Source organism: Epinephelus lanceolatus, chromosome 5 (assembly GCF_041903045.1).
Source record: "Epinephelus lanceolatus isolate andai-2023 chromosome 5, ASM4190304v1, whole genome shotgun sequence".
NCBI classification, from domain to species: domain Eukaryota; kingdom Metazoa; phylum Chordata; class Actinopteri; order Perciformes; family Serranidae; genus Epinephelus; species Epinephelus lanceolatus.
The window spans coordinates 27605904-27625965 of NC_135738.1; the positions used below are offsets into that span (position 1 = coordinate 27605904).

Below are 20062 nucleotides of genomic sequence, written 5' to 3' on the forward strand. Positions count from 1 at the left end.
GACTGAGCAGGTTCCAGTCGCGGGGCAGAGAGGATAAAGTGGGTATAGGGAGGGAGGGGAAGGGAAGTGGAGTGCCTGGTGGGCGGCGAGGGAGCAGAGGCCGGGTGGGGGCACGCAGGTTGGGGGCTGGGTGTATTCACCGCAGAGGCAGCACTGTGGAGGAATCTCAAACATTCCACGGTGACCTACCTATCTGCACTACCTGAACCCCACCCTTAGGTCCCTCAGCCACACCCTGGAAGCTCTTAGCAGTAAGCTGTCACCAGTGGGCTGGAAGCAAAGCAACATAACCACAGTGCACAGATAAATCAAACTGAGGGGGAATTAGGAACAAAGAAGATAAAAAAAACTTCAGAGGTGTGAACGTATTGTAAGAACATGTACAAGCAAACTGTAGAAAGTGTTACAGTATGCAGGTATGAGGAGGGCAACACCACCACTGCAGCTACTTCTTGGCATTTCAAAGTAAAGCATGCGTGCATTCACATTCTGCAGAGATGCTCTTCCATCAATTTGCTACATCTGTTTTCTGCTTCTCATCACTGTCACAACATCTGATGTCTGTTGCAAATACACATCTTTTACAAAAGGAATCCAGCAATTTTAAATGTGACAGCAAAATGTGCAGGCAGCCCATATTGTGGCCAGATGAGTTCTTGGCTCTCTGTCTGTCTGTCTTTATGTCCTTCACTAGGTGTCCGCTGCTGACACAGCTGAACAATTTGTTTGCAAATCTCTAGGGAACCGAAGGTAAATCAAATAGAAACAAACACACATGCAGATACATACATGTGCACCCTCATGAAGTGACTTTCTCAATGTGTCTTTTGCTCTGCTTCACAGGGGGATTCACACACACATACACACACCAAACTGTGATCTTGGAAAGTCAAACCTGTCACACATGCTTCAAAGTCTGATCACTGACATGAGGATTGTTTAAACAGAAATATGAATAGAAGCCTTCACTTAGGTGGATTCAAAGAAAACTCTGCTCAAACAGATCCACTACGTGCAGCCGCTTGCTCAGTGCTCTAATTCACCCATAATCATGGCTGCACTCTCACCTACAGACATGTTTACATACAGACACACAAATATACATGCACACAAATGCACACTCATGCAGAGGGAAAGCTCACAACCTGGTAAGATATCCTCCCCTCACCTCTCCTTTGAGGGCTGCACAGTGATTCCAAACTCCAATGTGTGAGGTGTGTGTCAGTCTCTCCTCTCCTTGATCTCTGTCTCCCTTTCTCTCACTCACTTCTCAACCTGTAGTCATCGCGTGGCTCTAGTTACGCTCTACTGCAGTGAACTAAGGCAGAGGGAAAACGGAGGAGGGAGGGAGGCATAGAGGGACAACTGAGTCCTGCCCAGACTGATGAGAGAGGCTTCCAAAAACGCCCTCAGGAGAGAGAAGATTAGAACACTTTGCTCCACTAAAATTTTAACTTTCTCACCACTGCGCTGTTTCCACTGATCTCTCTTTACCAGGCTCTTTTCTCTTGCGTTCCTTTTTCCCCCAGCAGCTTTTAAAGTTTTCCTAAAACCACTTCTGCTTTCTTGAGATTCTGCCAATCAGAAAACCAACTGCTCTCTCCTTTTTAATTCTTGCTTTCTCTCGATTTTTCTGCTTCTGCACTCGCAAAAATATTCGTCTCTAGTTCCCTGGTCTCCCTGGTGCAGTCTGTCGGTGTTTATCTAAATTTGTCTGAATCCTCTCTCAAGCCCTCTCTCTCTCTCTCTCTCTCTCTCTCTCTTTCTCTCTCTCTCTCACACACACACACACACACACACAACCACACACCCAAACACACACACACACAACCACACACACACACACACAAACACACGCACACACACACACACACAGTATTCATGCAGTATGTGCCTTTCTATCTGCACAGCACTACCTTACTCTCATGCTCTGGTGTGCAGATGTATGATGAGGGAGACACACCTGCTATCATTAAAGTGTGTGTGTGTGTGTGTGTGTGTGTGTGTGGTAAGGAGCTCACTGTAAGGCAAAAGAAGGAATCCTTTTGGAGTCCATACTGCTTCAACTGTAGTCTGGTTTCAGGAACTGTTAAACCGAGACTATAAATCTAGGGTCCACTGAAGGTATTTAATAGATGATTCTGAGAAATGCACAGGTCAGCTAGTGGATGCCTGACTGCTGCATGTGACATTGTGTAATACTGCCTTCCCTGCTGCAGCACACGCATGCGCGCACACACGTGCACACACGCACGCACACACACACACACTTTTTACTCCAAGGTTTTTTGACAGCCTTGACACTGTCTTTCCAGAATGTGAGGAATGCACTATGCTTATTGGTTGGTGAGTGTGTCCGTTAAAGGGCTAACCTAGAGGGGCTGTCCTCAGGGGTCGTGACCTCATTAAAGGAAATGGAGAGTGCACAGAGGAAAGAAAAGAAATGTGGCTATATTTTGAATGGATTGTTCAAGGAAAGCTGTCAGACTTAACCAAGACGCAGGCAAAAGCCTGTCCTAAATTTACGAGGGTATCCTCATTGTCTTCATTGCTGCATGCAAGTGACAGGGTCATGAGGACAAGAGCCTATCCAGTCCAGCTCTTCGGTCATCTTGTAACCTGATCAAGAGATAAACCAGAGCTGTGCTGACACCCTTACCATGACCTTGACATACAACAGCTTTCACAACACATCCCAACCCTACGGGAGTTTGTTCTGGAAAACCAGATTAGCCTACATTTAAGAGTCATCAGGATGATAACAATCATTGGTTTGGCCTCAGCTTTATAACCACCAATGGGACGTCACAACAATGGTCATCAACCGCATCCTCAACATGCCTAACTTTGTTCACACGCACTCCCCCTCTCCTTACTCATCTGATAACTGGCTTGCTATCCCTTGCTTCGTTTCTGACTCTCTGCCGATCTCTCTCGTTACTCCCTGGGAGATTAGTACTACTTGAATCAAAGTGATTATAACTGAAAAGTAGAACACAGTGTTTGAGTGCAGCATGTGATTCAGCACTCAAATTATGAGAAGAATCCTGTTTACAGGCACGGGGGCCTTGACCTATGAGTCATAGTGTAGTCTTTGAGAATCTGGCACAGCTTCCTCTCTCGGCTGGATGGTCATCCCTCACTCCCCCAGAGTCTTCCCAATTCCCGCTTGTCTTGTTTAAAACATTCCCATTTCTCCCTCCTGCATTCAGCAGAATTTCAAAAGAGGGGTTCAGCTCTGTCATGGATCTTAATGTGCTAAGACTTAACAACTGTTCACATATTTAGGCCGATATCCCAAATGTCTGCATGTACAGTATGTGTCTCTGTCAGTCTTCCTGGTTTTGTGTGATTGTGTATATGCTGTGCACATTCTTATGCACAGTCAGTATCAGAACTTCTGTAACTTAACTCTCATGGCATGCTCACACAGTGTTGGTGTAATCCATCTAATAGTTTTAGGTAGAAAATTTGGTGCCAGTCCATGTAGTAGGTAATGAGATATTAAAGTGATAACTTAATTGGTGGCACTCAGTGGAAAATCAGCGGATCATTATCATGATTATTATTATTCATTAGGATTCAGCATCTGAATATCTTCCAGGCACCATAAATATCTGCACAGAATTTCATGGCAATCCAATGCAATAGTTGTCGAAACATTTCACTCTTAACCAAAACCTCATGGTTGTGCAAGACAAAAGGCCAGGAAATCGTCAAAGTCATTAGGCTCCATCTAATCCTCTGGGGCCCATGACTGTCTGTACAAAATCCCATGGCAAGCATCTGATAGTTTGCGAGACATTTCAGTCTGGACCACAGTGGAAGACTGACCAGCAGTCTGACATCACTGTCCACCAGGGGCGATTGCTCTGAGACAACAAGGGAGGCTGAATTTCCCCTAAAATTTCATAGAAGAAATGGTCAAATATGCACTATTGAATTTACATTCAAATAAGAATTTACATTGCATTAAACGTGCGCTTGGATGCGTTTCACATCATGACTATGATGTTCAAACGTCAGCTGTTTATCACCAGTTTTCAAACGCGACTTCCCTGTCATACATTCTCGTGTCAGCACAGCGGACGCGGAGCCTCCAAGCATTCCTATGAGACAGTGTTGAGCAGGTTTTTTTCATGCAGAAAAGTGAGATGGTCATTGGATAAATGCGACTAAATCGTCACTTCCAGGGAGGCTCAGCTTCCCTGGGACCTAATGGAGCGGTAGGCAGGAGAGGATGCTCGGTGTATGCATGATGATTGGAGGAATTGTCTAAAAGGCTGAACCCCTTTGTGATTGACAGCGCTTTAGAAATACACACCGGCACTGCCGAGTGGAGTCTTCTAACAGAGTGCCGTCCAGAGTTCCTTTTTTCCATAAGCCACATAGCTCATTTTCACCGTTTGTACACAGTTCAGGTGTTTAAACCCATCTGAAAATCTTTGAGGTGTGTTTTGCTGTAGTCCTATGGCATGAGTGTGGTTGAAAAATGGCTTCAATTAAATGTTCCTTTTATAAGTTACTGCCTCGCTACAATATGTTTATGATGTAAACTTAAAGTGAGCCGCCACTGTCGTCCACTGAGTCTTGCCGCTAAAGTGGCTAAAACCTACTGGGCTGGTCTCTTGGCTAAGTCACATCTGAAATCTGAAGGTGGGTGCTATGCTTTTGCAAAGATGCAGTCTTGATGTCAGTAATAAGCGTCTTATAAGAGCAGTGCAAAGCGGCAGCAATGAGCTAGCCCGCGGGGCCAAGCATACACAAACATAGATGCGCTGTCAGGTCGGCTTAACAAACCACACAGAAGCTCTGATTACAGCACACATAGAAGGAGTGTGACTTCATTCTCTGGTCAGGATGCCATTACTCCACTATATCTTTACATAGCACATTGTGGTTTGCTGCTATACTGATGCTCTGAATGACACATACAGAACCTTTAAGCCAGGAGTGGGGGCTCTATGACCCCTAACCTAGGGTGTTGGATGATCTCTCAGTGCATCATTATTTACTTTGCTGGATATGATCCCAGAGCTCCTGAAGTGAGGGGAAATGTTGTTGAAATGAGTAGCATGATGAACGATGTCCATACACACACTCACTGGAAACTCTGCATCCCTATTCCAGTCAACAGTGGGGCTTACGAGCATCTGCAGGGGGCATGACAGGCAATATAAAGGATGACGGTGGTGATTGGAAAATGAGGAAAATGGTGGGTTTTTATTTCATGAAGCTGAGGTTTGGAAACATTCACAACAAGTAGAATCATTTAGTCATCACCAGGAAGGTTTTCTGTACAATGGCACGGGTCAGAAAAACATTCCTGTAAAAGCGACGAAGCGAAATCACTGGAAAATGAATCAGTCTGCTTTGTGCCTTGAAATATGTCCTTGATTTTAAAATTTTAATGACAAAACAAGCATTTTTTGGCTTATTAATCATAGGACCAACACTGACCTCACACACTCACACAGAGAGTCCCCTCCCTGGCTCCCAAATAATTTTATTAGACCTTCTATATCAAACAGTGTCTAGCACCTACTTGTCTGGCATCTCTCCCAGTCTAATACTGATGAATACCTGCTCTGTCAATTTTCACAGTCTAAATATCACAAACTACAAGCAGGTGCGTCTATGGATAAAAGCCTGAAGGCTACATAATGATTCTGACCTTATCAAGTGCCCCTTGTTCACAGCGAACCATAAAAACACATCAGTTTTTATGGGTACACAAATGTCAGACTAAGATATATTTAACAAACTGTGTAAGACAGGGCATTATCTCAAAGAGAAGACAATAAAAATGGGTCACAGAATGATTAATTACTACATGTCCTCTCTGATAAAGAGTTCATAAGTGAAGAAAAATAGAAATGTAGCCCCTCTAGCTACAAAGCATGCATGTGCGTTACATGGGTGATTTCAACAGATAATGACTGGAATCCAAGCCCAGCAGCGATAAATTCTTTGCTGGGTGACTTAACTTAAAGGCAAAGAAAAGGAGAAGTTTTTGTGTGAGTGCATATGTGAGAGCGAAGGAGAGAGCGAGTGAGAGAAAAGAAAATCAAAAGTTCTCCCATGAGCCTTTGCTTGCCAGTAACACCTGCTCCTACTATCGTTCGCCGCAGGAGACAGGCATATGAGTTGATGCAGGCAGTGGCTTGAGAGCCACGCATCATCATACAACAGCATACATCGTAGCCCCTCAAAAATCCACTGCATGTGCCACTTACATATTTTGGTTTTATGTGGGGTACCTATAGTTTAGCTATGACTTCACTTGACTGACAGTGCATAAACAGCGACTTCAATATCTGTCTTTATGACTCATGAAGGACCTGAAAAAGCTCTGCAGTGTCAAAAGGAACAGAAGTGGAGTGAAGTATGAACAGGTCTTTCTTTTCCAAACGGTCACGTTCCCTGAAGCTAGAGCTTTGTGCCTGGATAGATATATATCTCTTGAGTTATCATCAACTCTTGATAGATATATATCTCGTGAGTTATCATCCACTCTGGATGGATATATATCTTATGAGTTATCATCAAAGAGATAAAGAGAGCCTTTTCCCATGGATCTTCAGTAACACACACAGAAAAATGTAAAAAAAGGAAAAACCCTATGGAGAAGTATATGAGCCATGGCCGCCATTGTAACTGAAAGTATCTTGCACCATTATTTTTTACTTAGTGACAATGTTAACTGGTAACTTTCAGCCAAATACGTCCATGGTTGCTCGAAGTAACTTACATAAATGGTTGGTGTAGATAACAAAACACAGATAAATATGTATTTAAAATTGATTTAAGTAAAGTTCTAATTATAAGGACACCCACGTGAGGTCTGCAACAGCACCTGTTTTCAGCAGATACTGTTACTACAAGCAACCACGGTGCATCCAGCCAAGAGTCACCAGTTGCCACGGTCACTCGTTTAACGAAAACACTGGACAACATTGTATGTGTTCTTTATGCGATGCTGACCGAATGATGTTGACTTTGTGGTCATTAGGTTGCTCTAGTAAAGCGACTAATGTTAAATTTAACACTAATGCCACAGCTTGTTGATTGAATCAATTTATTCAGGAGGATCACAGCAGCCCCTAGAGAGTAAGTTAGCCCACTAATGTTTGCTGGCAAAGCAGTTTTGTTTGGACTGATTTATTCCCGAACTCTTAGACATCATTGTCTTGACTGTCTTGACATCACTGCCAATTGATGGCCTTTTATACTGTATTTTAGATATCAAGTCCTGGATGGCAGAAAACTTTCTTCAACTCAACCAGGACAAAACCAAGGTCTGAGGTCTTAGTTATTGGTCCTGAAGCCCAGAAAGAGACACTCAACACAAAACTGCAAGAACTGTCACTAAAACCCTGTCAAGCAGGTGAAAACCCTTGTCCTTGGAGTTATTTTTGATTCCAATCTTAGTTTTGAACCACATTAGAAGTATAACCAAAAACAGATTTTATCATCTTGAGAACACTGCCAGAGTGTGACTGTTTCTCTCCCAAGCCAACACAGAGACACTGATGCATGCTTTTATCACCTGCAGAACTGATTACTGTAATGCTCTACTTTCTCGTCTTCCTGAGAAAAACATTGCTCAATTGCAGTTATTACAAAACTCAGGTGCATGCATGCTGACGAGGTCGAGAAAGAGAGCACACATTAGATCAATTTTAAAGTCTCTGCATTGGCTTCCTCTGTGCTTCAGCACTGATTTTAAGATCCGTTTATTGGTTCATTAAGCTCTTAATGGTCTTAGTCCAACCTATTTATCAGATTTGCTTTTATCCTATGAACCCTCCCTCAGCTCTTTGGGTAGTGGCCTTTTAATCATCTCCAAAGTAAGACCAAAAACCCACGGTGAGGCATAATTTCATTAATATGGTCCACGTCTGCCTGAAGACCTGAGCGCCGCAGAGAGTGTTGATAGATAATTTTTAAAAGCACCTTTTTAACCTGGCTTTTAATTTAATTTTATTCTTTTTTGGATTTATCATTATTGTGTATTTATCTACTTATGTATTTTTATTAGCATATTTTTCTATATTGTTATTTATTTATTTATTTATTTTAACATATTTATTTACTTATTTATTGACTGATTTAAAATTGTTTTATATTTCCCATTTGTATCTTGCCCCTAGTGTTTCCCAAATTATGATGTCATTTCTTCAGTTCCCATTTCCATTACCATTCCAGTCTGAAGATTGAGAAAATAAAGATTGATTGATTGATTGATTGTCAAATGTATTATATAGAAAAGATAAAGTTAAAAGTAGAAAACTGCACACCTCAGGACAGGCTGCATTCAAACATCATTAATCACGTATTGTAGAAAGACACCACCGCAATATTGGCAATATGTTAACTTGCGAAACTTCCCCGGATTTGTCTGTTGTTGAAAGACGGAACAAAGACGTGTTTCATGCACTGAGAATGCCTGGGGTACAGGGGGTCTGGGGGCTCTCATAAGTATTTGGACAAACTAACAAAATCATCAATTAAACAGTCAGTTTCAATACTTGGTTGCAAATCCTTTACAGTCAATGACTGCCTGAAGTGTTAGACACATAGACATCACCAGATGCTGGGTTTCTTCCCTGGTGATGCTCTGCCAGCCCTTTACTGCAGCCGTCTGCACTTCCTGCTTGTGTTTTGGGTGTTTTGCCCTCAGTTTTGGCTTCAGCAAGAGAAACACATGCTCAATTGGATTCAGGTCAGATGATATGACTTGGCCATTGCAGAACATTCCACTTCTTTGCCTTAAAAATGTCTTTGGTTGCTTTTGCAATATGCTTCAGGTCATTGTTCATCTGCACTGTGAAGCATCGTCCAATGAGTTTTGAAGCATTTGGTTGAATCTGAGCAGATAATGTAGCCCCAAACACTTCAGCTTTCATCCTGCTGCTCTTGTCAGCAGTCACATCATCAATAAATACAAGAGAACCAGTTCCACTGGCAGCCATACATGGCCATGACATAACAGTACCTCCACCATGCTTCACTGATGAGGTGGTGTGCTTTGGATCATGAGCAGTTCCTTCCCTTCTTCCTTCTCTTGTCTTCCCATCATTCTGGTAGTTGATCTTTGTTTTATCTGTCCATAGTATGCTGTTCCACAACTGTACAGGCTTTTTAGATGGTTTTTGACTAACTCTAATCTGGCCTTCCATTTTTAAGGCTAACCAATGGTTTGCATCTTGTGATAAACCCTCTGTATTTATTCTAGTGAAGTCTTGTCTTGCTTACAAGAGCAGCAGGATGAAAGCTGAAGTGTTTGGGGCACCATTATCTGTTCAGATTCAACTAAATGCTTCAAAACTCATTGGACGATGCTTCACAGTGCAGATGGACATTGACCTGAAGCATATTGCAAAAGCAACCAAAGACATTTTTAAGGCAAAGAAGTGGAATGTTCTGCAATGGCCAAGTCATATCATCTGACCTGAATCCAACTGAGCATGCGTTTCTCTTGCTGAAAAACTGAGGGCAAAACACCCAAAACACAAGCAGGAAGTGCAGACCGCTGCAGTAAAGGGCTGGCAGAGCATCACCAGGGAAGAAACCCAGCATCTGATGATGCCTATGTGTCCAACACTTCAGGCAGTCATTGACTGTAAAGGATTTGGAAACAAGTATTGAAACTGACTGTTTAATTGATGATTATGTTAGTTTGTCCAAATACTTATGAGCCCTTAAAGTTGGGGGACTGTGTGAAGAAATGGTTGTAATTCCTACACGGTTCATACTACATTTTTGAAAAAAGCCTTAAATGAAAGCTGAGAGTCTGCACTTTAAGCAGGTATTCATTGTTTCATTTAAAACCCATTGTGGTGGTGTACAGAGCCAAAATGACGACAACTGTATCATTGTCCAAATAATTATGGACCTGACTGTAAATGTCCAGTAACACTATATTGCTTTTCACTTTCACTTTCCAAATGATTCAATCCTAGTTCTTGATGTTCATAAAATGGGAATTCTAAACAAGTGCGCAGCACAGAACATGAGTTGCACTCAAGTTGCACCATCTAAAGTACAACGTACTCTCGTTTCATAAGCACACTGCTGTGGCCTATAATACCACAGACAAGTAGAGTACAACCTGCAAAAATAAAATAACACTAGTACAGCTATAGCATGGTCTGAAATATTTTTGGTAACATAAATTTCCTAAAAAACATTTACGTAACCAAACCATGCAACTTTATATCCACAAAACAGGTCCAAAACAAAGAATGTGAATGCTTCTGAGAAGTCAAGACAAGTCTTGTAGTAACCTAGTACAGTTTGCTGAGGAACCTACAGTCTGGCCTCTGGACCACTCGCTGTCATTTTATCTGCCCCCTATCGCGCTGTGGGGGTGTGTCGCACAGGATGGGGATGAGACAGGATAGGATGAGGACGTGCAACCTAAATATGGCTCTTGCAGCCTAGGCCACAGGGAGACAGAGAAGGGGACCACAGACCTTGGTAGCGTACAATTATCCAAAACAAGAGAGTCAAGCCAACCTCCTCTCACTGAGACTCACGACAAGAGCATAACAGAGTAAAGCCAACACAATATTTTACTGTCCTTTACCCCCTGGATCACATACACGGATCTGTGCAAATATGCACACACATATATACAGACGTATATGTCTGTATACGTGTATACACAGACATATGCCCATAAACAGACACAAATGTTTATGCACACACAAGATAATCCAATGAGTTTACCTCTCTTTAAACTACTTGGCAAGTATTTTATGTAAACATATATCTACACAGCTAAATGCATCTCTCAAATGTCTCATCTTTAAGATCCATCTTAGGCAAATAGCCAAAGCCCAATAACACCTGACTTCAACATCTGAGCATGCACAGAGTAGCATATGGCACAGATATAAGGGCTCGTCTGCCTTTGGAGTGAATTACTGGGAGTCAAAATGTGAAAGGCTGTGAAAGGAGCTGGCAACTACTGGCATTCCTTCAGACTGGGGGCCTACAGAGGGAGACAACTCTTGGACCTGCAGTGCACAAGTGCTCATGGATGCTTGCAGCTCTACCTGAGAAGGCCACACAAGTGCCATACATAGCTCATCCCTGGGGTGACATATTGTTTGCATAGATGCAGTAAATTAGATCAGCAGCGTTCCATTCCCAATCAGACCTGGAGGAGATCCAGCTAGATGTATCCAGGCTGGACAAGCTTGAGGAGGCTCAAACTTTTGAGGAGGCCCAGGAGGGGAGAGAGATCAAAGGCACACTGTCGGCATGCTCTGGTGTGTATGCCGGCTGGACTCATGAACATGTTACAGATGAGCAGAGGCGCCAGAGAACCATCTGGGGTTATATAATGGTACCGAGTTCAAGGCACAATGCTGTGGACATAGAAAACCCGATGGAGAATACAGAAATGACCAAAACTTGGCTGATCTGTGTTATTTGCATGGTCTTTTACGGGACAATTAATTGTTTATGGGACAACTAATTTTTGTTTAATTGTTGGGAGCAATTACTTTAAAGTAGCAGTGTGGGAGTAGTTGATTATTTAATTGGTCTACAAGGAAAACTTTTTGGGTAAATGAGTCAAGAAACAAATTATTCATTTGCATACATTTGCAGACGTGATACTGAAAAAAACAACTACAACGAAAAAAACACTTTTTATGTAGTACATTAGGGAGAGGTGGGACCAAGCCATTGTTTGGCAAGTCACAAGTAAGTCTCAAGTCTTTGCACTCAAGTCAAGTCAAGCAAGTCTCAGTTAAGTCCCAAGTCTTAGACTTTGAGTTTTGAGTCCTAAACAAATAATAATGTGCTTTTCATCAAGTATAATGCTATTTTAACAACAGAGTAATAAAATATTAATTTTACAAAACTCATAAAAGCTTTTAACATTTGTATATGTAAAACAAAAGTTGTTTAAAATGTTACTTAGCTTTTAAGCAAATGTTAGCTTAGCATTAGCTCACTAACTATGGTAATAATAGTCTCAACTTAAGAGTTTTTAGTGCAACTTCAAATGTCGTACAAAGTTGGAAGTTGTTGCATCTCGGTGTGTTATTTTCAACTCTAACATCTTACATACTGCAATTTTTATTTCATTGATAACTGCATGGTTTTTGTACACCAACGGAATTATCTTTGCTATCAGTTTTTTCCGGCTGGCACTCAGTAACGTTAGTTGTTCATGGTTCTCCCCTACAGCTTGATTGGATGATTAGAACAAACAAAGTGGATCGAGTGTCGACTTGCTGGGAATGAACAGTGTAAACATGAACTGATTCAGGAAATGAAGGGAAATTAATTGATTTGTGGCACACTTTTTAAATACTTTTTGATCTTGGGAGAAGGAATCAAGTATTTTTAAGTCAAAAGACTCAAATCCAAGCAAAGTTATGAGTCATTGGTGTTTAAGTCCAAGTCAAGTTTAAAGTCATTTTGATTTTGTCAAGTTGAGAATGAGTTCATCAAATCTGTGACTTAAGTCTGACTTGAGTCCATGTTATATGACTTGAGTCCACACCTCTGATACTAGGCTTAAGAATTATTTCAACATCAGACTGGTGTATCTGATTAAATGAATGTGAAAAAAATAAAGCACTTTTGATGTTATTACACTAGAAACAGTTTCATGACGCAAACAAAAACAAACTTTTAGCTTTAGGGACATGAATGTCAGTCCGTCACCACTTTGGTCCAATAACTCAACTACTGTTGGATGGATTTTGTGCATCCATGTTCCCCAAAGAATGAATACTAATGACTTTGGTGATCTCCTGATTTTTCATTTAGCACCACCAGCAGATAAAAAAATATTAATCTCTTCTAAGTTTTTTTTTTTTTTTTAAACACCAACTAACTGTGAAACTAATGGCACTTCCATCAGCCTCAGCTGTGCTCAGTGCTTATTTACAAATCTGTAAGAATCTGCAACATACCCCCCAGCAAAAGTGAAAGTAAAAGCCAACCCCAGATTCACTCTTGCTTGACGTTTCACCTCCCCTTTATTTGTGTTTTTTTCTGTGCTGTGTCTCATGAATGACCGCTGCTTATGGTCCGGCACCTGGTTGCAACCTTTTTAAAAAGCCCCGACCCAAACTCACCTGAATGCTGCGGAGGTACACGCCTATAAATACCCTGAACACAAAACACAGGCAGATGGCTGAGTCTCTGCAGAAAAATACACTGCCACACACTTCTCGTGGGTCATAAGTGATGATTGAGAGGGGTTACTTCTGTATGAGTCTATTCATTGATTGTTAGGAAAATCCTGCATAGAATTTCTATGCAGTAAGTAGGTTTGTCATGTGTCTTTTAATTTGCATTTCTCTTTTTCTTTCTGTCTCTCTCCTTTCTCTGTTTCGACCAGACTGTAGTCTCTTATTCTCCTTTCATGTCCGACATTGAACACTGCAGCAGATTTTACATCATCTTGTTTAGGTGTTTAATTTCAGGCTCAGTTTCCTCAGCTGCAGTGGTTAGTCAGTAGCACTACACTGTCAGTAGCAGTAAATCAGGTGCAGTGGTTTTCTGTATACATTTTTATTTTGCAACTCTAAGAGGAGCCCATTAAAATACATATTGTATACGATCAAACACACAATTTTAAGCACTTTTCTTGCATTTACCTGTGTTTAATCTTTGGAAAATAAGAACTGATGAAATTTGACTGTTTGGCACCTAAAAGTGTGCAGCAAACCCTTGGCAAAAATCCCCCTTAGTGGTATTCAGAACACTCATTGTGTCATCTTTCTGGTCAGCTTCATCACATCTTGCAAAAAAAAATGTCCTCATTTCCTCTATGGATCTTTAGCATTCTTGCGGGTTGAATAATGTACTGTCATCACAGCGCTTGAGGGGAAATAATGAAGAGGGTAAGAGAGAGACATGACATGTGAATGCTTTGTTTGACAGAGCTTTGCCGTAACATATAATCCTTGCATTTATAAATATTGGAGGTGTGGACAGTACAATGGGCCAGCGTGAATCACTGTGGTTATTCGTGTGTGCATGTGCTGTATCTGTGGTTGTGTGTCTACATGTATGTCCCTCAATATGTGCAGAAAGTGGTAATGATCTCACTTCACCCTGGAAGCAATATTGAGAGACTGAGCGGAAAACTCTCTGTTTAAGAAGGATATCTCAACAAGCCCTAGCTTGGGGTTGATGGTATCATTGATATCGTGTCATCTGAGGAGATGAGTGACAGCAGAAAACCACAAGAAAAGGGGAGCCTGGAAAGAAAGTTGGAAGGGCATGGTAACCGATAGTTTAAGTGGTGATAGGGAGTGGAAGAAACGTTTTAAAATTAAGTATCTTATATCAAAATTCAATAGGCATGCATAAATCTGAGAACTTACAACACAATCAATTGCGTAAAGTATGAATACAAATGTAACTTTTAGATGACCATTAAGGAAAATCCCAATCAGCTACCAAACCAGCAAAAGAAGTATACATGCAGCTGGTAATATTCAGGCCTTTGAGGCAAAGCAGAAGCAACATGTTTTTCTAAGCCAGTAGTCTCAGCACACTTCAAAGTCTTTTTATCTTTGAATACATTTTTTAAGCAAATGCTGTACTTATATCAGCCAACTGATCCTTTGCTAAATCCAGTCCTGGCCAATCATAGCGTAGCATTGACTAGCTCTGACAAGGGTCCAACAACACACCTGTGCTCCATTGACTCTCATGCAAACGTTTCAGATTTCTTCATATTCAGGCTGGTTTTGTGGATTTCGAGGTAAATGTTGTGCCTGGGGCATGTGTGTTAATGATACGCTTTACCTGGAGAGGTTGGGAGGATATCATGTTTCTCCCCTACTCCAAAACTAAAATCAAACCCTGAAAGGTGTAGGGTTAACTAGCTAGATTGCTAGCAGGGGTCCAGACAGAAGCCAAACATTGTTCATCTGCACACACTATGATGACATATAGCTGGTTGAAAATTTTCCCTTCACATTTATTGTCATCTGTCTCTATTGTAAGTGATGTGGTGGTTCACTTTTACACTGTGATCTGTGGCCTGTTCAGCTTTAGCTTCCAACTATCTTTGTCTTTTTGACCTTTTGTTGCTGCTGAGTCAGTTTGACATCCTGCATATATCCTTCAAACACATATTGTAGACCCCTCTGTCTGCTTCTCTCTGAAATCGTTTTTTGGTTTTTCAAAAAAATTTCATAATATTTCTCCATGAAGTATAGTTAGTTCCAGCTTGTGCTTCATGCTAGCTCCAACACCTTCGTGGACCATCACAAAGGGGCGGGGCTAAATCAAAAATGGTGAACTATCTGCTACAGTAATAGACTAAATAAATAAATAAGAAAGTGAAGAAAGGATGTAAAATACATTGTTTAAGGTGACAAAATGTCAACATCTTGTTGACACAAAATGCAAAATGAAGCATTAATATCTAAAGATCTGCTCTTCAACCTTAGCTGTGCCGTAAAACTAAAGCTAAATACAAATAAAATTGCCCATAATACATTATTTCTAAGGCCTGTGGTATCTGTCTTTACTGCAAACAAGTGTAAAATGGACCTGAAGGGTCTATAGGCCAGGAAAATGAAACTAACACTATTATGATATTAATCTCAACCTTCTCTGCAGCTTTATATTAAAGCTGCCTTACTAAAAATATGACTTAATGCACAGCAAATCAATGTTGATATCACTGCTCCCACTCACATGCTTTCAAGCTCATTCGCTGTGAAGTTTTGTACGGATTCATTATATAGACCCATTATACTACTTTTTGAAGACAGATATGAATGATTACCAACATGAACAAATTCAGGCAGAGCATCCTGTACTGTATATGTGCTACAATGACATTTTCAGTTGCTAAATATCTGCAATAAAGGGTTAGAGTCAAGGTGCTACAGTATACAGTAGGCACTGTGTTGCAGGGCATTTACTGACTTTGAGTCACTGACCTCGGGCTTCACTGTATATAACATAGGGTACATGTCATTCATTCAAATATCTAAACAAAATTGTACCAAGTCAATAATGTATGTCTAGGTAGTCATTATACTCCTCTTCTACATTCTACATAGCTACATTCAGCTCACTAGAACGCGGCTCTCATTGTTGTATTACTCACTGTGGTCATCTTGCAGTTCGTAAAATCAAAGCTGCATAAAGACTGTAATTTTGGAGACGTATAATTTACCTGTTTAAGTTTATGGCTAAGGATTAACCCTTGGTGTAAAACTATGCATGTGTTAACCTGCTGCTCTGAGTAATACAGTGGAAGTATTTTGAACATTGTTGGGGTTAGGGTGAGGGCTGAGGGGTCATCTCTGGGATACGCAATTAGCCTACAACAGTGTTTAAAATGGGCTGGGCTTCCTTTTTTCAGCATATGCAGCCTGTGAGGGTACAAACACAAAAAGCTGGATTTACGTTCACATATGGCTCAATAATAAGCTCATAAAGCTCTATTTCAAGGATGCAAAGAAAGCCACTGGCTTGGTTAAAACGATTCAAATGCTGAAATCCAGTGAGCCAGTGGAAAAGGTGACTCATGTGGACATTTTCAATCATGCTTGTGTATTTCTGTATTTCTGCAGGATCTCAGCAAGGCAGCAAAGCAAAAAAGCTCTTCACCGTTTTAAACCTGAATGAGGCCCGAGAAAGATCCTGATGGGATCGATAAGATGCCTGTTGAAACCCGCTACAGTCAGCAGATTGTCAGATCTTAAAGATGCATGGTGAAAAACTTTCAGCAAAGGAAACTTGTGTCACATTTGAGATATTTAGATAAAAGACGCTTTTAAAGAGGCCTACATTCTTTTTTTAATGAAATGAGGTCCATTGTCAGATGTGAAAGAACTAATAGCAGAGTCTGCAGAGTAATGGCACTATAATATTAATTATTTATGCTTATATTGTGTTGAATTTCCAAGACATTGAAACGTTTAAACTACAAAGTCACCCTTTAACAAAACATTTGTAATACTAAGGGCAAACGCCGATACTGTTGCAGCTGGCAGTGAATTTCCACAAAACTAGATTAGTTCTCGAATATTTTGAAGATTAGGGGTATTAAGTAAAATCCCTGATATGTTTTATTATGACATAGATATGATGTGTTCATCTCTGTGCCACAGTTCAGAAAAGGAAAAGTGTAACTGATTGATTGGTCACAAATTCTTATGTGCTCCAAAGTATGATCTGGGTCAGCGATCCATGCCCCTCCTAGACTAATAAACCACTTGTAAGTCGCGAGCAAACATTAGACTGGAGTGCCAGCTCTGCATGTCCGGTCATGAAACTGGGTCCTATCCCTCAGGTCTGCACGCTTCTTGACCCCCAGAATCACTCTCGCCTGTCAGTCACCCAGCATGCTCTCAAGGAGGGGAGGGATAGTGAACAGGAAGAACAAATACAGAACCAAAAATTGGCTCACACCAATCCTTCTACGAGGTGTTCCCCAACCATTCACACTGACAGGTTAAACAGACTCCACTAAAAAGGGCCTCTCAGGGTGGAAACATTAAATACTACAGATGAAATGGTGGATTGACAGACGCTTAGACCGCAGTTACAGATGTCAAAAAAAACAGGTCAGGTAGGGATTAAAATGTAAACTGCCAGCAAAAAGTGTTACAAAAGTCTAATGATAGGTTTATGTAGAGGGAAGCAGAGAACTGTTTTCAATATGGCTGACCTTAAAGATCCAAACATGTTTCAAACAAATTATGTTTATATAGAACATCTGCTCCTCTCATTTAATGATTAAGATTTTTTTAATAATACAGACTAATGTCTGTACCATGAAATCTGGTAAAGACATCTGTGCTTCCCACAGACTGGAGAAAGAGATTACTTTGATGATCCCTTACATTTTCAAAATTTTAATATGTGTACTACTTTGATTTGTGACTAAATAATCACAACAAATGTCACTCCCATCATCAACACTCTTGTACCTAAACGATTGGTTGATTTCTACAAACGTCCAAAACAAGATACATGACGGGCCCAAAAATGGCAAATACTGCCGTTCTAATAGTCGCAGTTTAAAACACAGTCTTGATGTCATGAAACAGTTGCACTTCATTGCAAAACTGCTTAGTTAGGTTTTGTAAAACATCATGGTTTGGCATCAAATAAGTACTTCTGTCACTTATAACATAACAAACGATATGTCACATATGTCACTAGCGTATCTTGACATACTAGAATACTAGGCTGTGTTGTTATTAATGGAAGTCAACATTGACTTCAGGACGTGAACACCGGTCTCCTGGGTTAAAGTCCTGTTTGACCCGCCAACAGCCTCTCCTGCCCACCATACAGGGACTTCTTCAAAATTTTGACAACATTACGCAAATGTTTTTTATGCTACTTCATAACACTTCCTCCTCTGCTCCTGTATTAATTATTATGGCCACAAGAGTGCGCTGCATTTCAGTAAACGTAAGTAGTTGATGTATTTGGTTCTTTTTTCGGTGAGAGCACGCTGATATTTTTCATCTGCAAATTGTCCTAGGATTCAAAGTAAACATGACCTAACACCTTGTTAGTCATGTTCACACACCAACTCCGAAACTTTCATCTATCAATAAAGTTTTTGTAACGGGTTCGATTTACTGCATTTTTTCTGCAATTTTCAGTCAAAAGCCTTTAGAGAGTTGTTTGACCAAGAAGTAGTGAAAAACATATGGCGTAACCACTGGGATAAATGCGTTCCCTATAAGAGAGGAACAGGGCAGATGTAGACAGGGGGCCAGCTAGAAAAAGAAACGGAAATATATGGAAACCATTACCCCCTTGAAATCTTCCATGACAAAGAGAAAATAATGTTAGCCTACTCAGATATGCAAAACAGCAATGATGATGCTTACAGCAGACTTCAATTTAAAAGCTGCACAGTATCACTTCAAACCTCGGGTGACCAGGGTGCCATATGCAAAACACGCACAAAAAGTGGTGACAGCAAGTGAGGTAACTCTGATAAAGAGTGGCAAGGGACAAGCAACTGAGTCTTTCCTTTTGTCCCGTATTGTAAATTTTTGCAATGAGTAGAAAAATAAGCATCTGACTCAGTGTGCAAGCTGCTGTATGTAAAGATTTTTATCTCATTACAGATTTTGACTACAGTTACCTCCTTGCGGTTGTATGCCTCCATGAACCCGTCACGTTGCATTTACAGTTCACATCCATGTCTGTGAAAACATGAATGCTTTACACACATCTTCCCCCATCAGCACAGAAGATCTATAAACTCAGCACAGTTTCAAGATTAGTGTCACCAATTCAGTATCTGACCAAATGTCTCCCCTTCTGTTCCTGAGTTACGACATTGAATGATGGCCAGAAAAGTGTTTTTGCAGAACATTATGATGTCCGTCTCATTGCGTTCATGAAATGAGATGGATGCAAGGTCACAGTGACCTTGACCTTTGACCACCAAATTCTAATCAGTTAATTCTTGATTCAAAGTGGATGTTTGTGCCAAATTTGAGGAAATTCCCTTATGGTGTTTTTGAGATATTGCGTTCACAAGAATTAGACAGTTGCAAGGTCACAGTGACTTTGACCTTTAAACACCAAAATCTAATCAGATTATCTTTGAATCTAAGTGAACATTTATGCCAAATTTTGAAAAATTCCCACAAGGCCTTCTTCTGGAATCCCAGTCACAAAATAAGACGTACACAAGGTCACAGTGACCTTGACCTTTGAGCACCAAATTCTAACGTTTGTGCCAAATTTGAAGAGATTACCCCAAGGTGTTACTGAGATATTGTGTTCACAAGAACGAGGCCAGGCCAGGCAAGGCCACAGTCAACCATGACCTTTAACCTTTGACCACCAAATCTAATCAGTTCATCGTAGAGTCCATTACATCAAGAACGAGACCAATGCAAGGCCACAGTCAACCATGACCTTTAACCTTTGACCACCAAATCTAATCAGTTCATCATAGAGTCCATTACATCAAGAACGAGACCAATGCAAGGCCACGGTCAACCATGACCTTTAACCTTTGACCGCCAAAAACTGATCAGGTCATCATGGAGTCCATTCCCTCAAGATGTTCCTGAGA

General features: G+C 40.8%; 1 protein-coding gene across 2 annotated transcripts in view; it reads right to left on the reverse strand.

Annotated features, from left to right (window-relative positions):
* znf469 (zinc finger protein 469) overlaps positions 1–20062 on the reverse strand; it is a 241555-nt gene that overhangs the window by 66382 nt on the left and 155111 nt on the right. Inside the window, exon 1 of one of the 2 annotated variants that reach the window (XM_078168009.1) lies at positions 1169–1421. The exons of the other annotated variant lie outside the window; for it this stretch is intronic. The gene's annotated coding sequence lies outside the window, so the exon portion shown is untranslated. Of the gene's footprint in view, positions 1–1168; positions 1422–20062 lie in introns of those variants that run through there. 2 annotated transcript variants of the gene reach the window in all.